Source organism: Canis aureus, chromosome 14 (assembly GCF_053574225.1).
Source record: "Canis aureus isolate CA01 chromosome 14, VMU_Caureus_v.1.0, whole genome shotgun sequence".
In the NCBI taxonomy this organism is placed as follows: Eukaryota; Metazoa; Chordata; class Mammalia; order Carnivora; family Canidae; genus Canis; species Canis aureus.
Genome location: NC_135624.1, coordinates 57,310,019 through 57,335,590, shown reverse-complemented (window position 1 = coordinate 57,335,590; position 25,572 = coordinate 57,310,019). Strand labels below are relative to the sequence as shown.

The 25,572-nt window shown below is 34.2% G+C and overlaps 1 long non-coding RNA gene across 1 annotated transcript in view; it reads right to left on the bottom strand.

The window, feature by feature from the left end:
- Nucleotides 1–2,200: 2,200 nt before the first annotated feature.
- LOC144283707 (uncharacterized) overlaps nt 2,201–25,572 on the bottom strand; it is a 50,009-nt gene continuing 26,637 nt past the window's right edge. Inside the window, exons 3-4 of the long non-coding RNA XR_013352269.1 lie at nt 8,410–8,464; nt 2,201–2,307 (exon numbers count right to left, since the gene is read on the bottom strand). This is a non-coding gene — a long non-coding RNA (uncharacterized LOC144283707). The remainder of the gene's footprint in view (nt 2,308–8,409; nt 8,465–25,572) is intronic.

Sequence of the window (25,572 nt, the reverse complement as noted above, 5' to 3'; positions counted from 1 at the left end):
TTTATCTTGCTTCTCAGACCTGTGCTTCCATAAAAGGATAATATTTGGATTATTAAGCTAGCTTTTGTAAAATCCAAAGATTTTACTAAGAATTTCCACAGACTTAACCATTCCCTGGGCATGGAAAAACAGCAAGGCCCATCAAGTAGAGCAGAGGCCATCTCCTCCTGTTACTGCAGCAGCGCTTGCTAAGTCAGGCCTGCTTCACATTCATCCCCATAGCATTTTGCAAAGCCTGTTTATGAATAAAGACAGCACCACGGGGTTTCCTGCAGATTTCAGCCTCATTGATTTATTAACTGATCTCTATACAATGGTTAATAGATTCACCACTAGTGAGGATACAGTGAATGATTACCATCCTATAAATTATCAGAAAAGTCATTTTCAGTATGAAAGTAATAATTTTTTATTAAAGTCTACACAGACCTGTTCTCTCTTAGTAGTAGAGAGTACACTCACAGATGTTGTAAAGCAGTGTCTGGAATACTCTCTTAGGGTGGTGAATATTATTAAAATCAGGGAAAGGATCACAGCAAGCTCAATTTTATAGGGTTATTTTTTTCTTAAGTTTCATTGACACACAGCTGAAAGAACATCATCAGATCTTGCAACAAAATGATCAAAATACTCATTCTAACTTGATTCTAATAAATGGTACATTTTTAGTATATGTGCTGCTGAAGCGAGCACAAATGGTACATTTTTAAGAAAAATGCATTAGACCTAAAGAGGGAACATATCAAACTGTGATTTTAACTTAACTGTCTCAGTTGATACTGTAAACATAATAATATATTACTGAAGGAAAATGTTACCTAAAATTAACTTAAATCACTTTATTGATATTGTATACTTCACTCTTAACCAAAAGAAAAGTAATGTTGCTAGAAAATATTCATATAGGGATGTCTGGGTGGCTCAGCAGTTACGCATCTGCCTTTGGCTCAGGGCGTGATCCTGGGGTTCTAGGATCCAGTCCCACATCAAGCTCCCTGCATGGAGTCTGCTTCTCCCTCTGACTGTGTCTCTGCCTCTCTCTGTGTGTCTCTCATGAATAAAATCTTTTTTTTTTTTTTAAGAAAAATGTTCATATAATAACATTGCTCTAGTTAGCTTTCTGCCACATAAGCAAATAACTTCATTTTTTACACTTTGAAAATTATATTTTTATGGGAAAGTAGTTATAATCTTTAAAAATATTTGCATAATATAGAAATTTCCAACAGTTCAATGCCTAAATTTAAAACCTCTATGCTGAAAAATTTTTCCCTAGATTAATATGTCTGGTAATTAGATATTCACAATAGAGAGTTTTATCTTTCTGTCTCTTGATTTATCTTTAACATCTTATTAATGCTACATTATTTTTCCTTCTATTACAAGAAATGAGATATGTAAAATATATTTGCATTTACCAGCTCAGCATTCTAAAAGTTTACCTGCCAAATTATAAAGAGTTAAGAATGTTTTCTATTCCTAAATCACCATGAATATTACAATCTACAACTCTCTGTCCATTTGTTTGAATGTGGCCACTGTGACAACATGAATCTTTTAATGGCAAAATTGTGGTTCACATCATCATGGTACACCTTAAACCATACAGAAAAGTTCTTTTCTTGCCAAAGTGACATTTTAACAGTTTTCATTTTTGTGATTAATTTTATCATGAGTTCTTTGGAATTTTTAAGCATTTGGACAATTGAAAAAACAATTTCCTTAGGTAAAAACATAAGAACTATATTTTTTCCAAATGAAATTAGTTTATGAGTATCTATTTGCTATTTCCTTCTTTTACAATAAGCCTTTCCTTTCCTTCCTTCCTTCCTTCCTTCCTTCCTTCCTTCCTTCCTTCCTTCCTTCCTTCCTTCCTTCCTTCCTTCTTTCCTTCCTTCCTTCCTTCGTTCCTTTCAGACAAAATCCTCAGAGAAGCCACAAATAATTGCATCACATTGTTCACTAAATCAATGACTTTGTGTGAAAATACTTTCTCCTATTTATATATCTTCCTATATATTTCTTTGGGTAAATGGCTGTTTATGTGAGAGTATAATATGTATGAGTGGTAATAGTTATAGTTTAATTTTACCCATTCTATTAGTTAGGGATTGATTCACCAGAGAAATAGAACCGATAACATATATACCTTTATATCTCTTATCCATTCATCTATCTAAAGAGATTTATTACAACAAATGGGTCCACACAATTATGGAAGATAAATCCTACAATCTGCTTACTGCAAGCTGGAGACTCAGGAAAGTTGGTGGTGTAGTTCCAATCCAAGTCAGAAGGCCTGAGAATCTGGCAGGAAAGCCAATAGTAAAAATTTCAGTTCATATTTGGAGAACTGAGATGCAAGGGACCTGATGATAAAGTCACAGTCCAAGGGCAGGAAAAGACTGATGTCCCATCCCAACAGTCAAGGAGCAAATTCTCATTTCCTCTGCTTTGTTGTTATTGTACTCATGCCTTCAGTGGACTGAATGATGCCCATTCACATTGGGGAGGGCAGTCTATTTTATTCAGGCTACTGATTCAAATGCTAATCTCATCCAGAAATACCCTTACAAACACATCCAGAAATAATATATAATTAAATATCTGCATGTCCTGTGTTCTAGTCACGTTGACACAGAAAATTAACTATTGCATCCACATATTTTCATACTATTTGACTCTTTCTTTTCTCCCTTTTATTGGTAAAAATATACTTACCTTATAAAACTTTGTCAATAAGTAAATAAATAAATAAATAGTCAAAATATACTCTTCATAATTATTTTCATTCCAAACATGTGTCTCCACTGCTTCCATTACACTTTTTATGTTTTTGTATTGGAATTCAATTATCAGGTATACTACAGCAGTTAAAAAATAATGCAAAGTATATTAGTGAAATTATGTTATATAATCAGTATATCAAGTAAGTTTATTTCATATCATAAAACTTAAATATAATTTTCTTAAATAAATGGATTATATTCATTTATTATTTTAGTTACATATGTTTCTAAGTGTTCTAAATCCCACACGATGACACCTGTAATGTCTATATTGAACATGTATTTCCTAATAAAATTAGGGTTACAAGGAAGTAAACATCAAAAAACAATTACCTCTTCCCATACCAGATAATATTGAAACTCTACTTCCTTCTAAGATAATTTCCTTTTTCAAAAGTAGGATATGTAAAATATCAATTATTCATTGAATTTTCATCAAAATTAATATACTCTTTGATTCACTAAGGAAAAAATATAATTACATAAAAGTGAACTTTGGTCTATTTCTTCATTTTAAGATTTTTTGCTCTTTGAGGATAAACCACCACACTGTCTTTTGTTTGTTTGTTTGTTTTTTGTTTGTTTGTTTTGTTTTGATTTGGTTTTGGTTTTGGTGAGGTTTTTTGGCATAGGGCACAAAAAAAGTTATTCTGGTAAGACAGTGGTTATGTATTAGATTTAACTTCTAAATAATCAGTATTTCCTTAGAAATATTTAATTTAAATGATATTTCAACCACTGTGACTTTATTTTTAAGATAGTTTAATTCTTTTATTGTTCTATGACATTAAAGGGCTTGTCTATGAAGTTTAATTAGCTATATATCATTCACACACATAGATATGCATCTTATAAATAGATGTCATTTCATAGAAAATATAAGCAAAAAATGTTAAACTAGAACAGATGTTATTTCTCGACTACTAATTAAGAATTGTTAAAGGCTTTGTCATGTTTCTGAAGCACAGATTTTTATAAAGTAAAAGAAAACTTAGACAAGATATATATCTGTTGCCTTCATTATACTGAATAAGAAACAACTGAACAATTAATGCCTGAGTTTTGCTTCCAGTAAGAAGATACAAACAAAACAGTGATTCAGTAGTATGAGTGATTCATTTTCAGCCTAAAATCCAAGTAGCAAGTTAATGCTTCATGTTCAAGGGGATTTCAGCTGTTTTGCCCTTGGTTCCAAAAAGAAGACTGTCACTGTGGCCAGAAAAAAGAGATCAGCATTGAAAAGCAAAGAAAACTAAGGATATAGGATCAAAAGTCTAAAGTATTTGATGTTGTCACAGAACAAGAATATCCTGTCCCCTACAAAGTCCTTCTAACTGGACTAAGAATAAAATTGACCTGAGATTAACAGAAGCAAATAAAATTTAATAGTATATACATGGGGAGCGCATTCACACATGGAAATTCCAGACAGGCAAAATTAGGTATATATGCCATCCTAACTGAAGAAAAGGGCGTAGAGGTCTGGGACTTAAAAATCAAGGACTATAATACACAGGAAAATAAAAAAAGATTAAATGTTTGGTAAGTAAATGTTTACAGGGCCACTCAGAAACATGAGACATAGAGGACTTTGGTCCAACAAGTCTTGCTTAGTTCCACCCTGTCTACCATGTCTAGTTTATATGATAATGTAGTTAGCTAAGGTGAAAGCTCTCCTTCTGGAGCAGTTCCTCCATCTAAATTCTTTTTAGATAGTTGAGGGGGAGGTAAAGAGCTTTTTCTGAATCTGCTGTGTTTTGATGCCGTTTAACTCAAAATAGTAATTATTGATGTAGGAAAGCTGTTAGGTTTCAGATCTGATGGCCAAAATTCTTGAGACATCTTCAGTGCAAAAACGTGATTTTATTAAAGCAGTGAGTGGGACAAGGCCCATGCACTGAGGTCGTGAGGAATGGCTCATTTTATATTTTCAAGTTAGGAGGGGCCTAGGGATAGTGTAAGCTTCCCAGGTATTTTGGAAATGAGGTTTCCAAGATCCTGAGGGAGCTAGCTATTGTTAGGAAAAGGTAATTTATTACCATTCAGTAAAAGCACAGTCATGAGACTCTTCAGATGTATATTGGTGGGTCATATGCTTAGAGGATGACTTCCAATATGTGTCTTAGGGGTTAAAGATAAAGGAAGTGTCCAAAGGAATTTTTACATGTTAAAGTAGACCTACAGGATCCTGGGGGTCAGGTCTAAGGTTGCCTTTTGCCCTTAGCAAAGTATTATTATTGAGGCAGCTGAGTTTCTAGAGGAAGGTCACTCTGCCTGTTTTAAGGGCTTGTCAATGGGCTCTAAATAGTAAGGAAATTTAATAATTTTTCTACTGTCTTTGTTTCCCACATCAATTACACAAAGGTGGCCTATCTAGAGGTTGCCTGTCTTCAACCCTTAGAAAGGCATCGACACTCTCACAGATTAACATTAACATATTTGGCAATATTGACATTCTCCAAACTGAATCAAGCATACAGCTTGATTACACCCTGGTGTACGCATCACAACAAGCACACTTCATAATACCCATCACTAATTTAGCCCATTCCTCTACCTACCTCCCACCTGGTAGTCATTAGTTTGTTCTATATAGTTAAGGGGCTGTTTCTTGGTTTGCCTCTCTCTTTTTCCCTTTGCTTGTTTTTTGTCTCTTAAATTCCACATTTGAGTGAAATCATATGATATCTATCTTTCTCTGACTTATTTTGCTTAACATAATACTCTCTAGCTCCATCCACATAGTTGAAAGTGGCAAGATCTCATTCTTTTTTATGGCTGAGTAATACTCCATTATATATGTGCTGCTATAAACATCACAAGTATTTCATATAGATCTTTGACTTCAAATGGGGTTACAGTCAATAAACCCAACATAAGTTGAAAATATCTTAAGTTGAAAATGCACTTAATACACCTAACCTACCAAGTGTCATAGCTTAGCATAGCTTAACTTCAATGTGTTCAGAACGCTTACATTATTAGCAAAGAGTTGACAAAATTATCTAACACAAGCCTATTTATAATAAAATGTTGAATATTTCATGTAATGTATTACATATCATACTGATAGTGAAAAACAGAATGGTTGGTTGTATGGACAAATAATGAAGCAGGCATCCATGTTGTCATTTCAGGTGAAAGAATGCACACTAGAGGTCATAATGCCCCAGGGCATGCCTGGACTAGCCAAGGTACCTATAGGAATGCAACCCCACCAGCTTACAAGTAGTTAATCAGCACTACCCTAAAGATATAATCATGAGATGTAACAAATGAAATCTCTAACATAAGGAATAAAGGAAGGTCCATGGACTTTCAATTTCCAAGTCTTTTGAGGTGGAAAGGACCTCCAGGGGACCAGATGAGGCAAGAACAGAGCCCCTGCTGGCACTGAGTTAGGGACAAACAGGCCTGGGCAAAGCTAGGTAGGGGGCCATGGAATCAGGCTCACAGAAATCCCAAAAATGCTGATATGTAAGGAAATTAGAGATAAGGGAGCAAGCCAGACCACCCTGCCCTAGGTGTGGGTGGGGAGGGTGTTTTTTTATGACAGTCATCTGTGACCAAGAATAACCAGACCCCAAAGAAGAAGTAAGCCATTAAAGATGTTATCACCAGTCCTAACTCAAACCAAGACAGTACAAGAATCTCAAGGCCATAAGCTTCCCAGTCAGTTCTCAATAAAAGACTGCCACTACAAGCTCTCAGTGGCAACCCTGTCAGGAGCCCCCTGCACTTCTGCAGCTTTCTCTATATCTTTGCTTAATAAACTTCTATCCCTTTACTCACTCTCCTTTGTCTGCAAGATTCATTCTTCAACTGTGTGAGACAAGAACCAAGCTCTTCCATATCAGCAAGACCTCCTGGGCCTCCAGTCAACAGAATCTTCCTCCTCAGGAGAAACTGGCCCCCATTTCTGCCCTTAAAAATCTTCACTTGCAAGCCAGCAGGGAAGTTAGGACTTTAGAGCATTAGTCATTTATTCTCATGGGTGAAGCCACACCAATAAATAGCCTGTCTTTCTTCACTGCAAAAGCTCACTGCCAGTTTTTATTGGCTTGCTATGCATCAGGTGGACAAACTTTCATTTGATTTAGCTATAAGAATGGCTGTAAGTGTATTGGTTGTTCACCCTCATGATCATGTGGCTGACTGGGAACTGTAGCTGCCCCTGCCCAGCGTCATAAGAGACTATTCAGCACCTTGGGCAGCTTACACATTTAAGCATCTGACTTGATTTCATCTCAGGTCATGATCTCAGGGTCTTGAGATAGACCCCATATCAGGCTTTCTGCTTAGCTTGGAGTCTGCTTGAGATTCTTTCCCTCTGCTCCTTCCCCTGCTCTAACTTTCTCACTCACTCTCTCTCTCTATTTCTCAAAACAAATAAATCACATCTTTTTTAAAAAATGAAACAGCATTGTACCATATATTGCTAGCCCAGAAAAAGATCAAAGTTCAAAATTCAAAGTACAGTTTCTATTTAATGTGAATTGCTTTCACACCATTGTAAAAACAAAAAGTTATAAGTGGAAACATCATTAAGTCAGGAATTCTCTGTATAGGCAATTAGGTTAAATTTATTATGAGTTTTTAAGTCAAGTAAAAGAGATAATAGCACCACTTAGAAAATTCTGTAACCACATGACTCATGTGTGTTTGGGTCCCTTGTGATATGGAAAACAAAGCCAAGAAGAAAAAAATTAAATTTCCTTACTACTTAGAGTTCATTGACAAGTCCTTGAAATAGGCAGAGTGACCTTCCTTTGGGAGCTCAACTGCCTGATGTTAATGCTTTGCTAAGGGCAAAAGACAGTCTTAACCAACCCCCCAGGATCCTTTAAGTTACTTAAACATATAAAAATTCCTTTGGAAACTTGCTTTATCTCTACCCCTCCCCCCCCCCCATATACATGTTGGCAACCATCCTGGCCCACTGATACATATCTGAAGAGTCTCATGACTGAGTTTTTTCTAAGCAGTAATAAATGATGTCTTCCTAACAAAGGATAACCCCCTCAGAATCCTGGAAACCTTGTATCCAAAATACCTGGGAGGTTTGCACTGTCCCTAACCCCCTCCCAACTTGAAATTATATAATCATCACCCATCCCAACCCCAGTGCAGCTCTTTTTGCCCACAGGTCCTGTCCCTGTGCTTTAATAAAACCACTTTCTTGTACCAAAGGTGTTTCAGGAATTCTTTTTTTGGCTGTTGGCTCCAAACCCCAACGTTTCCTACATCACCTTATGGTGCCTATTTTAAAAATATGATTGATTTTGGTTAAAAAAACAACACTGTACAAATAATAAGTGAAAGAGAAAATGTGTACAGACTCTGATAACAAAAAAGTATAATTATACTCAAGCCTAATTATTTCTTTTTCTGCCTCCCTAAAGTAATTGTATTTTTTCTTTCTTCCTACTTAGTTTTTCCAAATTGATCTTACTAGTGACTCTACGTTATACAAAACTGTCTGTGAAAAGGAGAAAAGTTTAAGAAATCTGCCTTCAATGATTATGAATTAGCTACTTTTAAGTAACTATTGACAAAGTCACCAAATACAAACTGACTAAATGAATTGTGTTATGTGATATAAAACAAGTAATTCACTTACAGTTCTTTTGCCCATAATACATGGTGGCTTTGTAATCAGCATTTCTGATGCCTTCCTGAAAGGAAATAATATTGTATCAAGAAAAAGACCTGATACATATCTAGCATTTAATGAGGTTAATTAAATGCTCTGTTCTTATCCCAAATAAGTTTCTTTTTTTCTTGCTGTAGGAAAGAAAATCAAGTCCAGTGTTTATCTCCAATAGTCAACTTCTTATATAAATTTTCATTCGCAATAAGCTCCCACTCAGGCATAGTGAAGTTAAGATCCTATAATCAATTTTGTTCTCTCTTCCTGACAAAGGGACAAGTGGAGCAGAATTTGTTCCCCCAAAATATGCTTTTTTTGGCATAAGGATTACTTAAGCTGATTATTTTTAAGTAGCAGTCCTTTGGAGAAGCTCTGAAAGCCAAGTCAAAGTTAATCCTTTTGTGAGAGACATTTACCTATATCAGGAAATCACCATTTGTAAGGGTATCCTCTCTACCAGGAAGAGCAGGATGACCCTAAATCTCTCAAAACTCCTTAGCAATGGAGAAGGCAAGGACTTAAATCTAGATAACAACCTTACCCTTATTGGCTGTGCCTTTACTGTTAAGCCACCATAACCAGCTTTTTCTTTCCCCCCAACATCTTTTGTCTTTAGCTAAAGATATTGTTTAGGAGGGTGGCTTAGGCCATTTCAGGAGATTACTGTTTTCCTGAATATCTCCAATTCATATAAGAGGTATGCATGTTATTAGTCTTCTATATGTTTTTCTCCTGTTAATCTTTTATTACAAGGTGATGTCTCAACCAAGAACCAAGAAGGATTGAAGGAAAATTATTTTTCCTCCCCCACAGGCTTACAAAAGCTGCGTTTGGACCTCATGCAGTCTTATGAGAGGCATTCTCTTTATTTACAATGTAAGGAGTCATTGAAATGTAAAACTATCACGAAATTTTTAACAGTTATTTTTGTGCTATCATAGCCATTATTAAACTTATTAAGTAGAAATTATTTTAAAATAAGGAATAATTACTAGATAAAGTAGAAAACCATAGGGATGCAAGTTTGTAAAAACTCTAGGAAGAAATTTTAGAAGACATTTGAGGATACATGTTTGAACTTATTATAGATAAGTGTAGGGAAAATTAAGTTAGAAAAATAAATTATAAAGTAATGAAACTTGAAAATGAGATTTCACAGGCATTGCATATCCCACAATAAAAGGGTCATTAAACTGATTTGAAGTACTTTGAAGAAATGATAAGCACCTTCTGGTGAGGTAAGATGGACTGGGGAACAGGAGGTAAAAAGATGATCCAGAAGAGAATAAACACTATGCAAATAAGCATAAACATTATTTTGGGTACTAGAGGAAAATTAAATTTAGGGAGGATGTCATATCAAAATTATCATCTATTAGGTATTATTTACCATACTAAATCTTAGTAATAAATTGTGGGGGGAGGGAGGGAAGGAAGGAAGGAAGGAAGGAAGGAAGGAAGGAAGGAAGGAAGGAAGGAAAGAAAGAAGAAAGAAGGAAAGAAAGAAAGAAAGAAAGAAAGAAAGAAAGAAGAAAGAAAGAAAGAAAGAAAGAAAGAAAGAAAAGGTAGTTCACTATTATCCAGTGAGAGGAGAAAGCAAATAGACATAAAAATGTCATACTTAGAAATTAATATTGTCTATGAAGTCAAGGTTCTCTGGATAACCAAAAAAAAAGAAAAGAAAAGAAAAGAAAAAAAAAAGAAGAGGGGGTAGTTATTTAGATTAGAAAATCAAAGAAAGTTTTCCTTGAAAAATTGACTTGGTAAGCGAAAACCTCATTAATGAGTATGAATTAGTTCAGCAAAAGAATTTGGAGCACAGAGTAGAGAGTCAAGTAATGGAGAGGTATGCTTCCAGCAAAGAGAGATGAAATTATAAAGGTCTAAAAGAATTGTCCAGACCCTGATTGAGAGCCAAAGTGGCTAGATAGGAAAGAATGGGTGAGATAACAAGAGAGTGGAAATACAGCTAGAAAGACATCATAGGGGCCAGGTCAAAGATTTTTAATTTTATTGTGATTACAATTTAAAGCCAGTGAAAAGGTTTAATTAGAGAAATAATATCATGTGTTTTATATTTTACAATTATTTTGGCTGCTGTTAACAGATTAGATTCATTAGGAGAAAGAATAAAAGAGAATTATTCTAGAAGGTAAGGCAAAATGACTAAGAAAGGATGGTGGAGTGAGTGTAGAAATAAATGGCTAAATTTGAGATATTATATTTGAGCCAAAATTGACAGGATTGGCATTCGACTATAGATGATGGTTGTTCTACTTTCTTCTGTGAGCAATTGGGAGATGGTGGTTATTATTTACTGAGAAGCAGTTATTTATTGTTATGTATTGAAGACTAGAAGAGGAATAGATTTGTTTGCAGGTGATAGGCCTCAGGGTAGGCCAGCGCAGAGTATGCCACTTGGATGTATGGATTGTTTTGAGCTAAAGACAATCTGAGTCCAAAATATTTAGGAGGAGCCTTTTGCCTCTCCCTTCACTGCCTGAAAGAATTTAAATAGTGTCTCTTCCAGCAAGAGAGCTATCATCAGAGATAACTATAAAGGGTGTGTGCCAGGTGTGATAAACTAGGAGGATCTCAGCAGGGCCTGTTGAAATTCCTGTCTGTGTCCCATTGTCTCTGTATGGCATGGCAAATATTTGTTTACCAAACATTTAATCTTCTCATCTTCCTGTGAATTATCTCCCTCCCCTTTGAAGTCTCAGATACCTACCCCTTTCTTTGATCAAAATGGCATATAAGCTTCAAGTGCCTGTCTTTGTGCTTCTCAGATAAGTGAATACATTTGTTTTTCCTCATGTTTATCTGTCTTGGATCAATTTAATTAGTAGAAAAGCCAAAAGAATCTAGAAAGGTACATTTTTTTTTCCTCCCCTACCCAGACAGAATTAATTTTGGTCATGTTAGGACTGAATTTTTGAAACATCCAAATTTATATATATATATAACAGATTGTTGCTTTTGCATCCCAAAACTCAAAAGTGAAACCAGAACTAGTGATATATTTTTGGGAAAGGTCAGCATATAAATGGATTCTAATGGCATGGGACTCCATGAGCTAGGCAAAATAACTGTATAGCATGAAGGGGGTAAAAGCACAATATAAAGACCTGAGGTTGTATAAAAAAGAAATCACAAGGAAAAAAGAAGTGGAAGAAAATATAATGAAGATAGGAAAAACAGATACAAAGAACATGATATCATGAAATTGAATTAAAGACTACTTTAATACAAAAAAATTGGTCAAATTTATCAAATAAATTAAACTTTGCTAAGAAGTTAAATAAGACCTAGAATAAGAAATGTATTTGACAACATGGAGGAATTATTGGTAACATCAGCAAGAGCAGAGGACAAATGGAGTTGGAGTAAATAAAACTTGCTATATATACTTTTTTTATGAAGAGAGGGAACAACATAACATTCTTTAATTACCTTATAAGCACAAATTAATTATATACCTTCATGTATGTAAAGGATATCAAGGTACTAAATATCTTTTTCTTAAAGATATTATTTATTTATTTATTTATTTATTTATTTATTTATTTATTTATTTGAGAGAGAGAGAAAGCATGCACACACAAGTCAGGGGAGGAGTCCAGGGAGAAGGACAAGCATATTCCATGCTGAGCATGGAGTCCAATGTGGGCTCAGTTTCACAACCCTAAGATCATGATTTGGACAAAATCAAGAGTCAGACACTTAACCAACTGAGCCACACAGGTGCCCCTTAACTATCAGTTGAAATTAGAATCTACTTGGTTTACTTTTCCTTAACTTGTATGCCTATAATATTTTAAAAATACAATCATTTTTCATTTTACAAATTGCCATATAACTGTCCTTGAAAAACACAACTATAGGTTTTCTGATAATCATGGAGGGAATGAAAATAAAGATAATATGAATCTACCAAATACTGATTTCAAAAAGTAAACAGAATGAAAGTCAATAAATATTTGAACTAAAAAGATTTTAGACATTCTGAAGTCCACTTCTAATTTAAGAGATAAGGAAATTAAGGTACCAAAAGAACACCCCTTTATCAGTCCACGATATTGAAAAATATAAAATTATCTGTGCTATTCTGATAAAATAACATGCCCTGAATTCAAGAAGTATTAATAATAATATTACTCAGAAATTAAACTTCTGTTCTTCTAGAAACAAACACAAAAAAATGACAACACACTATCTAAAGAGTTCTTAAATTGATGATTTCAAAATTGGCCTACCACAGGGAGTAAGTATCCATTTGTCTATTAAACTATATGGGTGGCTCAGCGGTTTAACGCCTGCCTTCAGCCCAGGGCATGATCCTGGAGACCCAGGATCGAGTCCCACATCGGGCTCCCTGCATGGAGCCTGCTTCTCCCTCTGCCCGTGTCTCTGCTTCTCTCTCTCTCTCTCTTTGTGTGTCTTTCATGAATAAATAAATAAAATCTTAAAAAAAAACTATAAAAAATACATATTCTTTTACATTTCAGAAACATTTCATGGGCAGTTGGTGAAATGGAATTTACTAGTTGACTAGGCAGGAATACTCTCCTCTGATTTTCATTCACTGACCACAGGAATGCTGGTGGTAAAACCTGATGACATTGTATGCACTGTAGCTTTTCAATGGAGTGTGCTTCAGTTTTAAGTAAGACCTGGCTCTGTGCTTTACTTATCTGTTCTCATGATTGTGGACCAGATTTGCATCTACATTTTGAAGAGTTCTTAGGAAGATTCTCAATAACCAAATGAGATAATTTATAGAAAAACACGCACTTGGTTTGGTGAAACATGATATCATTTTTATACATTACTTTTCACTTTAATATTTTAATGTAAAGGGAGTCATCAATAAAATTCTGATTTTCTAGCTGCACTGGGTAGTTTTAAGAAAAAGGGGCTAACAAATAAGCCCATTAATATTAAGGACAAAGTAACATGGTTTCCACAAAGATTAATTTTCATTGATTTAGGAAGATTGTTTTGTTTTGTTTTTGAGATAGGAAGAAAGAAAGAAAAGGGGAAAGAAACATCAGTTTGTAAAATATAGATTTTTCAGAAAATTCTTTTCAGAGTCTCTTTCCTACTGATCTTTTTAATGTAAAACAAAATTAAAAAAAAAAAAAACAACTTTTAGATACATATGAAGTAACTTTGATCATATAACTTGGAAACCCAAAAGATTTGGCTCTATCTTGGTATCTGGATAACCTTTACTAAAGTAGAAAAACTTCTTTAAATTTAGTTTCCTTGAAGACAAACTGAAGTTAAAAATCCTTATATTCCTCACATTGTTATGAAGAGAATAAACATCTTATAAGCTAAAAAATATTGTTTACATGAGGTATGGCTTACCAGTATTTTTTAATCTCTAATGATTTTAGAAAATAGTAATAAAATTTTTTGAAGCAAACTAATTAAAATTAAATTTGAAGTAGCCCAAATATAAAATATAGTCATGTGGATTCATTATTGCTCTAATGAATTCTCATTAATTTAAGATTTATTCATACATTGAGCCAAAATTTGTTTTACACAATATTGATATGAAACTAGATTTTTAAAAAAAATTATTTATTTATTCATGAGAGACACAGAGAGAGAGAGGCAGAGACATAGGCAGAGGGACAAGCAGGTTCCCTGTGTGGAACCCGATGTGGGACTTGGTCCCAGGACCCTGGGATCACACCCTGAGCCAAAGGCAGGTGCTCAACCACTGAGCCACTCAGGCATCCTGAAACTAGATTTTTAAAATTTGTTGTTATGGGGCAACTGGGTGTCTCAGTCAAGCATCTGGTTTGGGCTCAGATCATTATTCCCAGGTCCTGGAATGGAGCCCAGAATTGGGCTCCCTGCTCAGTGGGAAATCTACTTCTCCCTCTCTTTTTGCCCCTCTCCCATTCATTCTCTCTCAAATAAAATCTTCAAAATTTGCTGTTATAAATGTATTCATAAAAATATAGTTATTTTTAGCTATACTTCTTTTCAAAATATTTGACATTATCAGTTGTGGCTGTGGTTGGTAGACTTTAGGAGGGGCAGCAGACCTGGCCAGAGAGACCTGGCAGGCCAGAAAAGACTAATATGATATAGTCAACATGCTAAATGGGAAAAAAAATATGCAGCCAAGAATATTTTATCCAGCAAGGCTATCATTGAGAATAGAAAGAGAGATGGAGTTTCCAAGACAAACAAAAATTAAAGGAATTCATAAACACTAAAACAGATCTGCAAGAATTATTAAAGGGGACCCTTTGTGTGGAAAGAGAGAGTAAAGGTACCAAAGACCAGAAAGGAACAGTGACAATCAAGAGAAACAGCGACTTTATAGGTAATATAATGGCACTAAATTCATATCTTTCAATAATTACTCTGCATGTAAATGGACTAAATGGTCCAATCAAAAGACATAGGTTATCAGAATGAATAAAAAAAAAAAACAACCCCCATCCATATGCTACTTACAAGAGACTCATTTTAGACAGAAAGACACCTCCAGATTGAAACTGAGGAGATGGATAACCATTTATCATGCTAATGGACACCAAAAGAAAACTGAAGTAGCCATACTTATATCAGACAATATAAGTGGATTTTAAATCAAAGATTGTAGTAAGAGATGAAGGACACTATATCATAAAAAAGGGTCTATCCAGCAAAAATATCTAACAGTTGTAAATATTATGCCCCTAACTTGATGCAAATATATAAATCAATTAATAATAAATTTAAAGAAACTAATTGACAATAACATAATGTTAGTATATATTATATATATTATATATAATAATATATATTATAATATATATTATATGCATAACATAATAACATAGTAGGGAAATTTAACACCCCATTCACAGCAATGGGTAGATCATCTAAGAAGAAGATCAACAAGGAAACAAAGGCTTTGAATGACACACTGTACCAGATAGACTTAATAGATATATTTAGAATATTTCATCCCACAGCAACATAACACACATTCTTCTCAAGTACACATGGAACATTCTCCAGGATAGATCACATATAGGTCACAAATCAGAACTTAAAGTCAACCACAAGAAAAAATTTAAAAGGACCACAAATACATGGAGGCTAAAGAATATCCTATTAAGGAATGAATGAGTCAACTAGGACATTAAAGAACTTAAAAATTCATGGAAGCAAATGAAAACACAACAGTTCAAAACCTTTGAGATGCGGCAGTTCTAAGAGGGAAGTATATGGCAGTACAGGTTTTCCTCAAGAAGCAAGATAAGTCTTAAATACACAACCTACCTTACACCTAAAGGAGCTGGAACAAGAACAGCAAATAAAGCCTAAATCCACTGGGAGAAGAGAAATAAAAAGATTATAGCAGAAATCAATGATACAGAAATAAACAAACAGGAGAACAGATGAGCAAAAGTAGATGATTCTTTGAAAGAATTAGCAAGATTGATAAACCTTTAGCCAGACTTATCAAAAAGAAAAGAGAAAGGACTCAAATAAATAAAATCATGAATGAAAGAGGAGAAATCACAACCAACACTGAAGAAACACAATTATAAGAGAATAATATGAATTATTGAAGAGAATAATATGAGCTATACCAACAAATTAGGCAATCTGAAAGAAATGGATAAATTCCTAGAAACATAGAAACCACCAAAACTGAAATAGGGAGAATAGAAAAGCTGAACAGATCTGTAACTAGCAAAGAAATTGAATCAGCAATCAAAAATCTCCCAAGTGTCAAGGGCCAGAAGGATTCCCAATAGAATTCCACCAAACATTTGAAGAATTAATGCCTTTTCTTCTGAAATGGTTCCAAAAAATAGAAATGGAAGGAAAAACTTACAAATTCATTATTGGAGTCCAGAATTACCTTGATCCCCAAAACTAGACAAAGACCCCACTAAAAAAGAGAATTATATATCCCTGATGAACATGGATGCAAAATTTCTCAACAAGATACTAGCCAAAAAAATCCAACAGAACATCAAAAGGATTATTCACCACAGCCAAGTGGAATTTATTCCTGGCCTGCAAGTTTAGTTCAACATCTGCAAATCAATTAATGTGACACATCACATTAATAAAGAAAGGAAAGACCCATATGATCCTCTCAGTAGATACAGAAAAAGCACTTGACAAAAGACAGCCTCCATTCTTTTCTTTTAAAAAAATATTTTGTTTATCAATAAGAGACAAAGAGAGGCAGAGGCATAGGCAGAGGGAGAAGCAAGCTGTGGGGACCCTGATGTGGGACTGAATCCCAGGACCCTGGGATTATGACCTGGAGGGAGCCTGATGTGGGACTCAATCCCAGGACCCTAGGATCATGACCTGAGCCAAAGGCAGATGCTCAATCACTGAGCCACCCAGGTGCCCCAACAGCATCTATTCTTGATAAAAACTCTTCATAGTGTAGGAATAGAAAGAACATACCTCAGCATTATAAAGGCCATATACAAAAGACCCACAGGAAATATCATCCTCAAATGGAAAAATTGAGAGCTGTTTTCCTAAGGTCAGGAACAGGACAAGGATGCCCATTCTCACCACTGTTGTTTAACACAGTAATGGAAGTCCTAGCCTCAGCAATCAGACAACAACAACAAAAAAAAAAATAAAAGGCATCTAAACCAGCAAAAAAGAAGCCAACCTTCACTCTTCATGGATGACACAACACTCTATGTAGAAAACTGGAAAAATTCCACCAAAAAATTGCTATAACTGATACAGGAATTCATCAAAGTTGCAGGATATAAAATTAATGCTCAGAAGTCTGTTGCATTTCTATACACTAATAATAAAGCAGCGGAAAGAGAACTCAAGAAATTGATCCTATTTACAATTGCACCAAAAACCATAGGCTACCTAGGACTAAATCTAACCAAGAAGGTAAAAGACCTGTACTCGGAAAACTATAGAATACTTATGAAAGAAATTGAGGAAGACAAAAAAAAAAAAAAAAAAAAGGAAAAATGTTCCATGATCATAGATTGGAAGAGCAAATATTGTTAAAATGTCTATGCTACCCAAAGCAACCTATACACTCAATGCAATCCCTATCAAAATACCACCAGCATTTTTCACAGAACTGGAGCAAACAATTCTAAAATTTGTAAAAATACCGCAAATAGCCAAAGTAATGTTGAAAAAGAAAACCAAAGCTGGAGGCACAAATCCAGACTTTAGTGTGTATTACAAAGCTGTGATCATCAAGACACTATGGCACTAGTGCAAAACAGACACATAGAACAATGGAGCAGAATAGAGAACCTAGAAAGAGACCTTCAACTCTATGGTCAATTAATCTTTGACAAAGCAGGAAAGAATATCCAATGGAAAAAAGCCAGTCTCTCCAACAAGTGTTGGGAAAATTGGGCAGCTATATGCAGAAGAATGAAACTAGACCACTTTTTTTTATGCCATATACAAAAATAAATTCAAAATGAATGAATGACCTAAATGTGAGAAAAGAATCCATCAGAATCCTAGAAAATATAAGCAGCAACCTTTTTGACCTTGGCCACAGCAAGTAATTGCTAGACACATCTTCAAAGGTGAGGCAAACAAAACCAAAAATGAAGTATTGGGACTTCATCAGGATAAAAAACTTCTGCACAGCAAAGGAAACAATCAACAATAATTAAAAGGCAACCTACAGAATGGGTGAAGATATTCACAAATGACATCAGATTGGCTCTTATCCAAAATCTATTAAAGAACATATCAAACTTAGCACCCAAAGAAACAAAAGGTCCAGTCAAATAAAGGGCAGAAAACATAAACAGATGTTTCTTCAAAGAAGACATCTAAATGGCTAACAGACACATGAAAAAATACTCAGCATTATTCAGCATCAGGGAAGTACAAATCAAACCTACAATGAGATACTACCTCATACTGGCCAGAATGGCTAAAATAAACAACTCAAGAAACAGCAGATGTTGGTGAGGATTCGGAGAAAGGAGAACCCTCATACACTGCTGGTGGGAATGCAAACTGGTACAGACACTCTGGAAAACAGTTTGGAGGTTCCTCAAAAAAAGTTAAAAATAGAACTACCCCACGAGCCAGCAATTGACTAGGTATTTATCCAAAAGATACAAGGATACAAACATAGTGATTAGAGTTCCATTGACAGATGAATGGATAAAAAAGAGATTATTTTATACATGTATATTTGTATGTATATATACATATATATACATATTTTATGTATATATACACACATATATATTTTATATCTATATATAAAATAGAATACTACTCAGCTATCAAAAAGAATGTAATCTTGCCATTTGAAATGACATGGATGAAACTAAGGGATATTATGTAAGTGAAATAAGTCAGTCAGAGAAAGATAAATACCATATGACTTCACTCATATGTAGAATTTAAGAAATGAAACAGATAAACATAGAGGAAGGGAAAGAAAAGTAAAATAAGATGAAAAGAGAGAGGGAGGCCAACCATAAGAGACTCTTAACTATAGGAAACAAACAGGTTGCTAGAGTTGAAGTGGGTGGGGAGATAGGGTAATTGGGAATGGGCATTAAGGAGGGCACGTGATGTAATTAGCACTGGGTGTTATATGCAACTGATGAATCACTAAATTTTACCCTGAAACTAATAATACACTATATGTTAACTCGATTGAATTTAAATTTTAAAAATTTAAGAAAAAATATTGTAACTTCCACCTTGTTGATATTCTCTATCACTCTCTCAGTTTGCATGCTTTGTTAAAGCAAGCAATGGAGGAAGTCTCCAGGCAAAAGCCAGCAAGGAGCTGAAACCCAACAGACAACAAGAAATTGAATTTGATCAAGACTACATGAACTTAGAAGCCAACCTTAGCTCAAACCTTTAGAGACTCCAGCCCTACAGAACACCTTGACTTTAGGCTTGTGAGAGATCCTGGAAGTGAGGACCCAGCTAAGCTGTGCTGGATTCCTAATACACAGAAATAGAAAATGTGTTGTTGTTGTTGTTGTTTTAAGTTAAGTCTGTGGTAGTTTGTTGCTAAGCGATTGATAATATAATGTCCTTAGAATGTATGGTACAGATGTTGAATAACTGCATTAGTGAAAGTTTTCTCACACATGTAATTATATAAAGTGTATTGTGTAGTGTGGATTACCAATTTTTTTCTAATTGACTAAGGAAGTTATCTCTTGAGATTTTTTTTCTCACTTCAAACACAGTTTCTTTGAAATGTAAGGTTTTGCTAAGATCATTTGTAAATACAAATTTGAGAAATAATGTTTCAGAGTTGAGGTAGTTAGAAAAATTTAAAAAGTACTGAGTGAAGCACATCTCATTTTTTTAAGTCAGTGTTTTTTAACACAGTCACAGATTTATTGAAATAAGAACATTTCCTCAAAACTTGTTTTTTTCAAAAACTTCAATGTGAAATGTCTTTTATTAAACACAAATTCATGAAGTAACTAAAGAATCATTAGAAGACTGTGATTTGAGAAGAAGTAAAATCCTACCAGTAAATTTAGCATATCTGTCCAGTTTTTGATCAAGCAAAAACAGTCCACATATTGCTTAAAGGTATACACGTATGCCCCAGGCGTACACAGTACATGCTATTTCACAGTTTGAAAGAAAAAATAAAAACTGTCACTAGGAAGACTGCCACTAGCAAAGGAAAAAATAAAAGAAAAATATGCCTTTATAAAATATAAATTAGATGCTGTTTTCAAGCTTCTTGTTTGGACTACATTACATAAAATATGAAATGACTAAAGAAAAGAAAATGTAGCAATTTGAAATTCTTGACAAAGGACTGTGTGGATAAATATATATTTATAAATATGTTATGCATTTCTTATTATAGATTACACATTATAGATTATATAGGAAGAGGTCATTTTTATTGTATAAATGTACTATTGAGCATAAGGAAAATCAAGCATGAAAAGCAGATAAAATACAGAGGATATTGAGATGTTTTTATATCTAAAGTCTTATTACTTTTTATTCTGTTGACATAAAAATAAATGTATTTTATATGAACATGAAGCAGTACAAAAGAAAAAGTAAATAATATATAAACTGTATCTTTTTAAGATGGCTGTTTGCCTTATGCAATTATATGCTGGAAGCATTTAATAGAGAAAAAAATAGAGTTCTAGAATCCAATCCAAAATGGTGGTTAGAATCTTGCAGGCTACTGTAAATATTATCAAGATAATACATTTAAAATGTTTAGAAAAGGGCTCCTGGCTGGCTCAGTCGGTGGAGCAGGAGACTCTTGTTCTCAGTGTTGGGAGTTCAAGCCCCACATTGGGTGCAGAGATTACTTCAAAATACTAAAAAATGAATTAAAAATGAATAAAACGCTTAGAAAAATACCTGACAGTTTGAAAACAAAATGTAAAATGTAATGTCTAATAGAAATAGTCTGAGATTATCTACTATATATATATAGTATGTTTATATATATAGTTATATATATAGTAGATAGTATAGATTATATATATATATATATATGGTTAAGTACATTTTCAGTATAGTATTATTATTTAGTTATCTCCAAGTTTTTATTTCACGTACATTAGGAGCATTTAGGAATATTTTTACATAAATTTTGTTAATGAAAATTGAAGGTGGTAAGGCACACTCAATTCTAGGAATATAAGTAATGTGAAATCATTCTTGGCTGGCATTTATTCATCCTTTATTTTCTAGAATTAGTCACCATTACAACTATACAATAGTTCATATATGCCTACTTACAAAATAAGGCTGCTCAGTGAGATCATTCACTTATCCTCATCTTCTTAGAATAGATTTCCTTTTCCCTAGTTCATCACTTGAGTGTTTTGTCTACTGTCTCTGAAATATTACAGTAATTCATGTTTCCTTTCAGCTCTAATCTCTACCTCAAATTATTTAATGCCTTATATCATCTTCCAACTACTTAAGTTAGTGGATTACATTTATTTTTAAGAGACTTTGTTGAGGGCAGCCTGGGTGGCTCAGCAGTTTAACGCTGCCTTCAGCCTGCAGGACCTGATCCTGGAGACCTGGGATCAAGTCCCACATTGGGCTCCCTGCATGGGGCCTGCTTCTCCCTCAGCCTGTGTCTCTGCCTCTCTTTCTCTCTCTCTGTCTCATGAATAAATAAATAAAATCTTTAAAAAAATCCTTAAAAAAAAAGAGACTTTGCTGAAAGTTTATTTTTAATTCAATAATTATGGCCAAGTTCATATTTACTACTGAATTATGATGCCAACTAATAAAGTAGCTTTAATTGATTGTAAATATTACATTCCTCATATTTTTATAATTATTCTCCAAATTTTAGGGATTCCCTTCCTATATAACCACGAAAACATTCATGATATCTTAGAACCCTCTATTACTGAAAAAATTAAACAAAAAGGAAAAATTTGTATAAAGTACATTACATAAAAGTATTTTAATTATATATACATATGGTTACATATGTATATTATATATTTATATAATATGAAGAATGTGTATTTCTTCCTTATATATGTGTATATATGTATTAATGGTGATTAGAAAAAACTTAAGAACTGTATACTTATTTATAGAAGAAAATAATAATATACATTTTGAGATCACAATAAAATATGCCTCTGTGTTTTTAAAAGAAATCACATCTATTGTTTCCATTTTTAAATTTGTTTCAAGGCAGAAACTGAATGTAACTCTGCTGATCTTTAAACAACCAAAGAGCTTGATAGCATTTGTTAGACTTTTCCATTTTACTCAGCTCTCACCACTAGAATGTTTCATATACCCTTGTAATATTTCCATATAAGAAAACCAAGATTAAAGTATTCTGTGCTTTTGTGTGGCTATTTAAGCAAAGAAGTGACATCTAGCTAATTTTCACTATTAAAGGTAACACATAGATGTGGAGAATGGATTGAACAGGGATAGCAAAAAGTAGCAGGTAATGTGTTAGGAGTTCACTGGTGAGGTTTAGAAGAAAGAAAAAAAATGTGTTGAGATTAGGAGAGATCAAGCAAAAGTATAGAAGGAAAGGATTCAAGATAGATAATATGGGTGTCAATACCAGTTGGATTTACTGAGGTGAGGAATTAAAGCAAAGGAAAAATTAAGGCTGACTCCTAGTCTTTTGATTTGAACAAACAGAAAAATGATAATGACACTTACTGAGATTATAAGGAACTGGATTTTGGTTTTTCAGTGGGTATGGTAGATTGTATTTTCTAAAACTGGCATAGTAACATTTCTAATCCCATATGTGCTTCCAGTAATTTGCAACTGCCAGCTAGAGGTATAGACTATTTCCCCTCTTTTGTACCTGGTTGGATCATTGTGACTGCACTGATAAATAGAACGCAATGGAAAGAATGCTGCTTGACTTCTGAGGCTAGGTTATAAAAGCAAATCTCACTCCCAGGAGGCTTGCCCTTGGAAACCAGTCATCAGGTTACAAGGACCATAAGGTGCACTGAAAGGCCTGGGTAGGCACTCAAGTCAATGGCCTTAGGGTCTTAGTCAAAAGCCACCATCAACCACCTGACATTGAGTGAATGGGCCTTCAGATAATTCCAGATTCCAGACTTTAGGGTGCTCCCAGCTGACACCAAGTGCCACACAGATGAGATATCTCTACCAAGACCGCCCAAATGGTAGACTTGTGAGTAAAATAAATGTCATTCATCGTTCTTTAAGCCACCAAGCTTTGAGGTTGTTTGTTATACATCCATAGTGACTCGAACCGTTGGTTGGTTGGTGTTTTTGTTATTACTGAGTGTACTGTGTGTATGTGTGTGTGTATATGCACATATGCATGTGCATGTGCTTTGGGAAGGAATTCAGTTGATGCATCTGATCAATTTTGATCATGTACCTGAGAGATGTGCAAGTTGATATGCCAGATATGCTGTAGGATATGAGTTTGGAAATTAAAGGAAAACATTGACTCAGATACAAATATAAGAGCACTAGTATAGATTATAAATAAAATCACCTAGACATAGTGTAGATTAGTTGATTTTTTAAAAGTAGTTTTAAAAAGTTACATAGATGGGGCATCCCAGGTGGTTCAGCAGTTTAGCGCTACCTTTTCAGTCCAGGGCCTGATCCTGGAGACCCGTGATCAAGTCCCATGTTGGACTCCCTGCATGGAGCCTGCTTCTCCCTCTGCCTGTGTCTCTGCCTCTCTCTCTCTCTCTCTCTCTGTCTCTCATGAATAAATAAAAATTTTTTTAAAAAAGTTACATAAAAAAATTGTTCAGTAAAATCATCATTGCTTTGGTCTCCAAATTATTAAAATTCAAGTATTAGGTACAAGCACTCAATATATTTCTGCAATGAGAATAAAATTCAATAATAATAACAGACATCGTTTATTTAGTTTACTACATATCAAATACTATGCTATACTGTTAAGTTACACATATATATGATCCAATTTCACCATCAGATCATCAAAAAACTAAGTTTTTTGGTTTTAGTTTCCTTCATTTAAATTACATGGAAATTAAGGCAAAGAGAGGACTGTAAGGACTCATGTAAGCAGTAACTAGTAAACCTGTTTTGGCTGAATTCTGTGTGACTCCAGGTAAATTATGCTGGCCTCTACTCATAAAATTTTCATATGTTCATATCTAGAATGGTTTTCCTATTGCCTATATAAGTACACATTTTTTTTTACTCTGTAAATTTCACATATCGGATGTTAATACTACAAAAGTTGAGAAGAAAAGATATTTTAGAATATTCTATATCCTATACATTGCCCAATGACTGCTGAATTTTCTTTTCCTCACAATTGATTTATCATTTGCAGTTTGAGTCTCCTTATTGACTTTTTAAAAAATTTTTAAACTATTTTTTGTGAAGTTTGAAAAGAATATATAGGTATTTTTCAGAAATAAGTAATAAAAACTATTACTTTTTCTTTGACATTATATTGCATTTCTCTTTAATTGCTTAAAGGATAAAATATAACATTGTATCTGGTAAACCTGAGAATTTAACAATGGTAGAAAGTATAAAATATGGAGAGAAATATAGTGCTCTGAAATAGGACAAGCAATTTATGGTCTGCCACAAGAGTGACAAATTTGATACTCAACTACTATACCAGCTGCATTAGTTTCTATTGTATTTCTTTATATAAATTAGGAAAATTTAAACAAACAGAAACCATGAAAAATAAAACATCTTCATTTTTCACATTTTTTTTATTTTTTAATTTTTTAGAAAATTTTATTTATTTATTTGAGAGAGAGCTTAAGCAGGGGGAGCGTCAGAGGGAGACAGCCAAGCCGACTCCCTGCTGAGCATGGAGCCTAAATTGGGGCTCAACTTGGGGTGGGATCCCAAGACCCAGAGATCATAACCTAAACCAAAGTAGATGCTTTGACTGAACTACCCAGGCACCCCTCACATTCTTTTAAAGAATTCAATCTCTGACCACCTTAAAAGTATAGCAACTTTGCAGAATCTGAAAATACGTGTCTTGCTCTTTCTGTTGGTGACCACCAGAGTTGCCAAGGAATAAAAAATATAGGACTGTTTTTAAAATGTAGCAGTCTATTTAGTATTTCTTTCCTCCTAAACACCAATTTCATATTTTGATCCATGGTAAGTTTTAAGAATTTTTTTTAAAGATTTTATTTACTTATTCATGAGAGACAGAGAGAGAGAGAAAGGCAGAGACACAAGCAGAGGGAGAAGCAGGCTCTATGCAGGGAGCCTGATGTGGGACTTGATCCTGGGTCTCCAGGATCACGCCTTGGGCTGAAGGTGGCGCTAAACCACTGGGCCACCAGGGCTTCCCAAGTTTTAAGAATTTATAGGCCCTATTTGTGTTGTATAAACATAATGTTTATTGAGAATGATGACAATTTCTGCCCTTCTGCTTCAAATATTTTGCATTTCAACCCTCCTTATAGGAGAATATCAAAGGTTAAGCTATAAACTCAGCTTCAGTGGGAAGGGTTCAAACCTCCTGAGTTTGACTTTAGAACTTAAGTCTGTTTCTTAGCAACTTTCAATGCTCTTCAACAGCTCTGAAGAGTTAAAAGTACTACTTTATAAATTAAGATCTCTATGCCTGGAAAATATTTAGATTTCCAGTTATAATTTCACTGTGTTTCA